Source organism: Pinus tabuliformis, chromosome 4_1 (assembly GCF_031772625.1).
Source record: "Pinus tabuliformis cultivar Carrire ecotype Pingquan chromosome 4_1, CPIR1, whole genome shotgun sequence".
NCBI lineage: Eukaryota > Viridiplantae > Streptophyta > Pinopsida > Pinales > Pinaceae > Pinus > Pinus tabuliformis.
In genome coordinates this window covers 833548134-833554180 of record NC_142303.1, presented here as the reverse complement: position 1 = coordinate 833554180, position 6047 = coordinate 833548134, and positions in this window count along the sequence as shown.

Here is a 6047-nt window from a genome sequence, read left to right as displayed (position 1 = left end):
GTACAATGAAACAACCCCCCCATTTATAAATAACAATAGCTAAGGTTAGAGATATAAATGGGGACCCTTTTTAAAATTTTAGTCTTAGGATAATAAAACCTAACTTTAAGAAATTGCCTTGAAAAATCTTGCAAAAGAACCCAAGGATAAGATCCTCATTGCAAATCGCAAATCGCGCTTTTCCATGTGACTATTGTAAAATACCTTTAAAAATTTGCGATGCGCAATCAAACCTCCTGCTGCGATATCTTGATTATAAGCACTTGTCATTTCGCAAATCCCACTTTGCAAACTTCGCAAGTAATTAAGCTATGCCACTACAACACCCATTAACGATTTGCGAAATGCAATATTGCGACAATCACAATCGTATTTCGCCTTATAGAAAGCACAACGCTATATTGTATCCATTTAAAGATTGTGATATGTGAATAAGAGTGGTAAGCGTGTGAAATAATTGTGTTTTAAATACAAAAATGAATGAATTGATAGGTTAATAAATATTTAGCGGCCCAGGGAGAGCCAATCAATTTCCAAGTTATGGGTAGTTAACATTGAGTATCTCATTAAACCTTTCTCACGATCCAAAGTCATTTCAGAAAAGCTTTCAATCTTAATTGCCTGATATTGTCTGTGCCGATATATGTTGTCCTTTTTAGGCAAGCTACAAAATACATGTTGTTATAGATCCATTTGGGCACATCACTCCCATCATCTAGATCAGTGTTTTAGGGCTCATCAAACCATAATTTTAGTTGCTACATGCCCAAAACAAGTCACGCTTTTGAATGCCTCCTTCCTAGATAGTTTCATGACTTGAAGACATCCTGAAATGGCCTCTAAAGGGACTAGCAAGGTCGGCCCATGTAAGGGTGCGCTGCAGAGCAGTTGAGTCCATTCTAGGGTGCTCTGCAAAGGACTTAGGCCCTCTTTCACCTGCGCTGGGCGAGATTGAGCAAAATTCACATAGGGTTTGGGGAATATTCTTATCTCTTGGAGTCATATAGAAGTTTCCCTCACCTATCAACTCCTATGAGCTCAAAAATGGGTGAGGAATGAGTTAAGATGCATCATATCCTCTCATCCCTTCCTCCATGGAACTAATTCTAAGTATGGAAGGCCATTCAATACCCCCATTTATGACATAACCTCCTTCATCTTCCTATAAATTGAACACTCATCTAAGTGATCAAGGGCTAGACTATGTTGTATTATAAGGAGATAATGTTGCTATGAGAATTGACTTTGAGACAAGTATTGTTATGCTACAAGTTTGTCATGCTTTTGATGTGATGTGGATGGGATCCAAACTGGAGGAGTGACTTCGAATCATACTCGATGGTTGTAAGTCCTTCCTCTATTCAATAAAGTATTTGAACCTTTTCCCATATGCTTATCTTGTTATATGATGCTTAAATGTGTGAATGTATCTGATTCCATTTACTTGTATCCAATAGATCTTTTTCTTTGATTGGTTCTTTGTCTTCTGTTGGCATTTATAGGTACTTCTCAAGCATGTTAAGTACGGGATGGAGTGATAGGATCAATACAAAGGAGACAAGAGGAAAGCGTAACTACAAGTAGGTCTTCTCATATTCTTTGTCTTATCTATTGCTTATAGGAAAAGGCTAAAGTGTTTTAAACTGTTGTTCTAGATATGGCTATTTATCTAGGGAATTAGTATTTATCCGTAGATACCAAATTCTCCAAGACACATGTCATTGAGGAAGGTGATGCAAAAACAGAAAAAGCAAAGCATTGTTGTTGGGAGCAGGATCCCCAAAGGGAAGTTTTGGGGCTAAAAGTCCATGTTTAAGTCAAGTTTTTGTAATATTATTGTAAAGAATCTGAATTTTGTGCTCACGGAGCATGAAGGTATTATGTGTCACAAAGGGTAGTCCACCCTTATTTTTGTAAAGCAAAGTCAGTTGTAAGAGATCTGCCCATGGTCCGCGGACCATGGGATTGTATAAAAAGAGCTAAGCTCTAAGTAGTTAGAGATAGAGATGGATCGATAGAACATGTAAGTGAGTCATAGCTTTAGAGAAAGAAGTCTAAGCCTTGGGTTGTAGCATAGGTAGAGGCTCTGCAGCTGAGTGTGTAGAGGCATAGGGTAGAAGTCTACAACTGAGTTCACGGACCCCTACAGCTATGTGCGCAGGGTGAACAGAGTTTGTAATACTTGAAAGATATTAATAAAAGGAGTTATTCTACAATTTCTATGTATTTGTTTTGTTGATGGGTTTGGATATTTTTGTGTATGAAGTTCCTTTATTATGCACTTAGGATAATTGAGGAATCTGCACAACACACTGCCATACCTTCATGAAAGTATGCGATCAACCTTCGTGCAGCCCTAACCTATATACCAATTCATTAGGATAACATCTAGGGTATGAGAGAACAGGTGCACCCACTCAGGTTGGGGCTTTTCTCCATAAGCTTGCGTCCATTTGGCCAGATGCACACACAGATCATTCTACCCATCATACCTATCTGTCAGTGTCATTTCAGGCTTCCCAAATCATGTTCTCATCATCCTCCTACATTTATGCCAATCATCAAAGCTTACCTTGTGCATACCCCACCATCTGGCGGGTGTAGTGCGCAGTGCCTAGTCCAAGGCCTGGAAGCGTTCAACAAATTGATCACTAGAAGAGCATACCTTATCACCCACAGGCTAACGGGATGGTGGAGGCATTTAGAAAAGTGCTTGGAAACGTGTTGACCAAGGTCTGCAATGCTTAGTGAAGTGATTGGAACCTACACATACCTGCAGTATTGTGGGCTTATCGAACAACATGCAAGAAGCTAACGGGACAAACCCCTTTTAGGCTTGTCTATGGTGTGGAAGCCGTAATGCCTATGGAATACATGGTGCCTAGTCTATGCATAGTAGTGCTCACATGTATGATGGATCGCAGAGCCCTGGAAGAGAGGCTCGCGCAGTTGGATGAGCTTGAAGAAGAAAGATTTTTGGTTTTGTTTCACCAACAGGTCCAAAATTAGCGTGAAAAGGCGTGGCATGATCAACACATCAAGCTACACACATTTAAGGTAAATGATCTAGTTTTGTTGTATGATAGTAATTTTGATAAATTCCCCAGAAAATTTAGGATGCATTGGTTAGGGCCTTATGTTATGTTGAGGGCCCCGAAGTCGGGTCAACAACAAGGGGGATACCCACCCGGTCCGGAATCTGGTTGGCGCCTCCTTGCCCATTTGGAGTAGCGGGTCCGACTGGGGGTAATGGGACCAGTTTCCCAATGTGAAGGGTGTGCGTGTGTGTGTAGAGTTTGATGATATTAATCTAAAAGGTTTCTCTGAACTAGTCTTAATTCTAACAGCTAAATTACTTCTATACTAATGTGATCTAATGAAGGGAAACAATACATCTAATCTACGCTAACCCGGGGTGTTCTCTTTTGTTATGCGATCTAGAAAGATTTCTAACAACAGCTGGTAATAAAGATCATTCAACTGTTATCAGAATATAAATCGATAAAGATAAACCATTCTGCATAAGAAGTTAGGCAGAGTAGTTGTGAACAGCATATGGCATAATCAGTTTTCTATATGTCAAGCATAAATAAATGACTCCACCGTACAGAAGTGCCAAATGGTAATACAGACATTCATACAGTAACATATAAAGAACTCAGCTGTATATCACTTTGGGGATACTAGCAGAATTTAGTCAAGAGATAAAAGTACCATTTATGACTGATTTCACTAATAAACTTCAAGCAATAATGATTTACTTCTACTTGTTTCTAATATCTGCTAAGAGTACAGAAGTGCAACATCAGTAACAAACATTAAAATGCAAACATAAATAAATCTCGATCCATCCATTCATCAAAAACCTCCTCTGAGGGTGCAGAAGTGCATGTTCTGAGGATAAGTTTTTTGACAGATTTTCGGACCCTTCTCCAAATGCCATGAGAAGGGTTAAATACTACTAGCTAATTGATATTAATTACACGAATCTAGGGAATCGGCTTCAAATGACCGCCCTTTACTAAAAGCAAATTTATTTCTAAAACTTTAAATCTAATTTCTGACCGTTTCTGTATATTCTCTTTAGTGTTGTCAACTGCGCAACGCTTTCCTGGGAAGAGTCAGCTGGCTGCCTTCTTCTTTTACTCGGGAGATAAAAGTGGAAATGACAAGAGTTGGCACCTCCTTCTGACAGACCAGAAGATATTTTCGAAAACCTTTCTCTAGCTGGGTGTATTCGCCGCGTGTATACTTAGCACAACCCAGGTTCTTCTCGAACTGATTTTGCTATTGCTGTTTCGGTTTCCGGTCGTGCGAACGACTGAGTGGGTTAGGAGTCACGCTGTATGGACAATCCCCTGTTTCGGGAATTGTTTCCGCTCTTTGTTCCAGGCTTTTCTGGAGCGTCCTCCTTCTTTTGCATTTCTCTTTCTACTTTACCCAGTCTGAGCCTCAAGATCTTTTGTGAACACACTGCTTTTGTGCGCCTTTGACTCTGAGTCCTAGATAGTCTAATTTCATCAATGTCGGTTGCCTGATAGTCTGGAATCCACGGTCCTGCTGCATGCGGCATTCGTTTGCGGAGGAATCTTCTCTCTGCTATTTGATTGGCGCTTTCCCCTTTCTCTCAGATGTTTCCTGCATATAGATTTGTATCAGTTGCGTGTCTTGCAGTCTACGCAAAGAAGAAGGGAAATGAAAAGATTGACATAAAAGCATTAAACTCTAATGAATGCATAATCTTGACATGCATCATGACTTGACTCTTCGATAAATGCGATGCAATCATTCCTTGATACTCAAGCATGCGGTCATTAATTTTCCTTTAAGGCGCACGCTTGGTCTTTGGGTTTATCGTGTGATGAGTCTTTTCAGATCGCAGATCGCAGTTTACTGATATCGCAGATCGCAGTTTACTGATATCGCAGATCGCAGTTTACTGATATCACAGATCGCAGTCATCGCAGATCGCAGATTTTATTCAATGGTTCATGGTGCCATAGCGTGACGTTTGCGATGTGCGATGTCGCATATCGGCGATCGGCGTTTCTTGGAGGTCCTCTTTTTAGAGCGCGCTTGAGATGCATGCGACGCGATGAACTTCGCGTCGCTTTTTCATAGTTTTACTTCTCGCGCTTTAAGTAATGCTTCGACCTTTCTTTGCGATGCGATTTAAGCCTTAGGGAGAAAAATACAAAAATTTTAACAAAATATTTTTTGGGATTTTTTCTTCAGGGTCCCCCCTTTGCTCGACGTTATTGCTAATATTAAGCAAAGAGGGGGGGTTGTTGGTGACCACAACAATGGCGATTCACTGTGAAGAACCAGTTATCTCTGCTTGTCTTATTGCATTTTCACTTCCAAAACAGAAAAAATTTTCTTATGTCTAAATTTTGTTATGGACGAATAGAGTATTACCCCTTATCCTGTCAAATGATGTTTCGTTCACAACTTTTTATTTCATTCCGATTGCTTGCTTCCTCTGGGTTATTTTTTTGTATTCACACCTAGACATTACTCAGTTTTTTCAAAGACAAAATAAGGTCTTCTCTGCGTACTGGCTTTGTAAAGTATGCTCATTTGTCGTAGGTAGAGCCTCTGCTGCCCGCAAGCGTCCATAGCCTCGACAGGGTTACCATATTATCTAGCAATGATCCTTTTTCCTGCTTGAATTTATTTACAACATTCCAGAGAAAAATCCTTTTGACACTTTTCTTTCTTTTTTAACTTTTTTATTCTCTAAAGAACAATGTCTTGGTTTGGTGGCCAAATTATGACACAGTCATTCACTTGATTTACACTTTTGCTGAACAAGCTGGCTCGCGATGAGACCCCTTGTCTTTTGATTGCAACAATCTTGAGTCGTTGCCCTGTTTTGATAGACAGTAGTGGCAAAGTCAGCAAGTTATAATATCTGTGATCATGATAAGCCGGCTCGTGATGAGACCTCTTATTCTTTGAGATGTAGTATTTTCTTGGATTGTTTCTCTGGATGCTGCGATTTTCCTTAACAGGGAGGAAGACATTGTTTTTCCTTAAGAAAGCTC